Genomic DNA, 3,089 nt, shown 5'->3' with positions numbered 1-3,089 from the left:
TCTTGTGGTAACTGATGAATTAATAATATTGCACTTAAAATAAGTTTTCTAAATGATATAGAAGTATTTTTATTAGCGTGTTTTAGCTGTGCCACGTTTTCCTATTTTAGCAAAATCGATGTTGTTTCTGATGAACTGTTTAAACTGCTCCCGCTCATTCCCCCTCCCAATCATGCCCCTGAATGTCTTCTCTCTTCATGGATTCTGCTGTCTTTTCAGAGTGCACAGTACACTGTGACATATGTTGTTATTTTCCCCAAGCTCATGTACTGTGAATGAAACTTTTCTCTGCGTGTGTAAAGTAATGCATTCTGATGGTCGGTTCTTCTGGTTGTAACTTCCTGATGTTGCCTAGCTGAAAATACGTATTGTTTAGTAAATAAAACATAATGTGTAATTCATCTCTGGACAGCAATGGGAACGGATGGGGTCTCGCAGATAGAAGGGGGTGAACGGTATTTTATTAAATCTGACATGTTTATTTGTAATTGGTTAATGTTGAGATATTTGTGATAATGTCCTGCTGAATCTGCCCACTCATTAGCTATGTAAAAATGTGTATAAAAATCCTTCATTTGGGGGTGAACAAGAGACTTTTCTTTCCACTAGGGATGCTGTTGGTTTCCTTTGTGATTCTGACTATTGTAATCTTTCTATTTATTTATTTAATGTGATCTTATATAGAGCGAACATTACCTGAAGGTATCAGAGCGCTTTACAAAAGATCCAGTTGCTTTACATAAGGACTTTGGATTACATGAGTTCCATAAGAGATACAAATAGAACACAAATTGCAAATATACAAGTGGAGTGAAATGAGGGAAAATTGCAAACGTACAAGTTGTAAAGTCACTCAAGAAAGAGATACAAACAGATAAACTCCAAAATCACAAAGGAGAGGTAGCAAGTACAAAGGTCTACTACATATACTAGTGGTTAGAGTTATATATAGAAGTGGAATGAAAGGAGGGAACAATTTCAAATGTACAAGTTGTAAAGTCACTCAAGAAAGAGATAGAAACAGATAAACTCTAAAATCACATGGGAATGGTAGTAAGTACAAAGGTCTACTACATATACTGTAGTGTAGTTCCTATTATCCCAATAGGCTCTGCGCATTGGAATAATACCTTCAATAGTATTGGCCTAGACCAGACGTTAACTAGGTCTACTACTGTCGATATTAGACTTAAAGTTTTGGGTTTGCCAGCTAGCTCAGAGTTCACTAGAAACTTTCTCGAATAGGCAAGGAGGAGTTGAACCTCCCTGGATAGACAAGAAGGGATTTCGTTTCTGACAACCATAGAACATGACAACTTTGCTCTCCCCTAATCAAGAGTGTATCTCTAGAGTCGTGTGAAAACAAAAGACGACTTATTTTACTCAGTCAGTACGTGCATTCTTAGTCTCACCAGATTGTAGAGAAAAGGAAGAGACGGGCGTGTTCAATAAAAGATGTTATTTATTGATCAGTCTCTTTTCTCATACAAGAGAAATGGATCGATATTATTGCAATACTTATGGTTAAGTAAAGTGCATACAATAAAAGCAGAAGTATAAAATAATACTGTAAAAACATTGATATGGTTTCTAAGCCATATGAAGGTTTAAAATGAATAAAATGAATACATACACATTTACATTTGACTAATTGTACTCAACTGGTGTTTCTAACTACGCTTACCCCGTGTACCTGACCTAAGCCTAATACGTGGGCGGGAATAGAAAGTTACAGTTTAAGTTAAGTTTGTTTTGCCAAGTGACTGACTAAAGAATTCTCTGCAAGGGGTTATTCAGTTCTGTACCTGGAATCTAGGATGAATGAGGGATGGTATCTCTCGTCTCTGGTCTCGATATTCCAGGCTGCCTGCGAGGGCTACCCGGAAGCGCCGGAGCTGGATTTCTCGGCAGGAGAAAGCAGCGTCTCGTTCTCAGCGCGTCAGGAGAGGCGGGGCTGCGCCAGCGGGGTCTGCTCTGCTCTGGGCTTCGGCAAGTCTGGCTGCTCCGATCTCGTCACCACCGCGTGTGTTTGCATAGGGCAATATCGGTAATATTTATACCTTTAAGGTGCCGAGATTGACGTAAGGATGGACATAGATACGTCAATAAGGATGTCATACGACCTGGTCGTTAGCACATTCTTTTGCTGAAGTTCTCGGTGAAATCAAAACAATGGCCGCAGGGTTTTTCCCAGGTCTGTCATAGGTTTGATTTGTTTTGAGAACTCTGTATGCCTTATCAGGGGCTGGAGGAATATCGCTTGTCTAATTAGATGGCAAGCGTTATGACCTAATCAGATAACACGTTCCTGTGCCGTAGTGTGGCTTTTCAGATAACGGTTCCTGCATCATGGGGGTTTTCTGCCTCATGGGATGGCTGCTAGTTAACTTGTTAACCAGAATAGGGTCAGGAATAGGGGGATCGATACAGAACCTATAGGAATACATCACACCCACTCCACGCTAACTATGGACATATTTACGAATCTATGCATAGTAAAACATACTATAGAGTATCGTGTATACCTTACCACCCCAATATACGGAAAAAAAATTCACATGTAATATAAGCACTCAAGCTGTTGAAAAATGCTAAAGTAATCACGCATATCTATACATTATCACTAATTTGTATATGAGAATTTACACATGAAATGGCTCTTAATACAGAAAAAAGTTTTGAGACCATTCCATCACAGAATAAAATAATTATCAACATACCAGCGGGCAGCTAATGTCTATAAAGTATCTAAAAATAGAAATCTTAGTTCTCTAAGAATAGTTCTTACTTTAAGCAGAAAATAAGTGTCCCGAAAAATTCGTAAAAATATTTTGGGGCTGCTGAAAAAAATTGCTGTCCGTGAACTGGAGGGAAAATTGTTCATGGTATTTTGCTATTCTAGTTGAAGGCCAAATTCAGGGAACGCCGTGTGCGAGCTTGCTCAAAAGTCTCTATTTCTGCTCTGGTGAGAACATCATATCATTTAGACTCTCGAAAAAGTTGTCAACAGCTTCCTGGGAGAGTTCCACTAACTCGGAAAAAGATGTAACCATGCATTCGTGCGCATGATTGTCTCCATTGACGTTTTG

This window comes from Lissotriton helveticus, chromosome 3_1, assembly GCF_964261635.1.
Source record: "Lissotriton helveticus chromosome 3_1, aLisHel1.1, whole genome shotgun sequence".
Taxonomy (NCBI): domain Eukaryota; kingdom Metazoa; phylum Chordata; class Amphibia; order Caudata; family Salamandridae; genus Lissotriton; species Lissotriton helveticus.
This window is presented reverse-complemented; position numbering follows the sequence as displayed.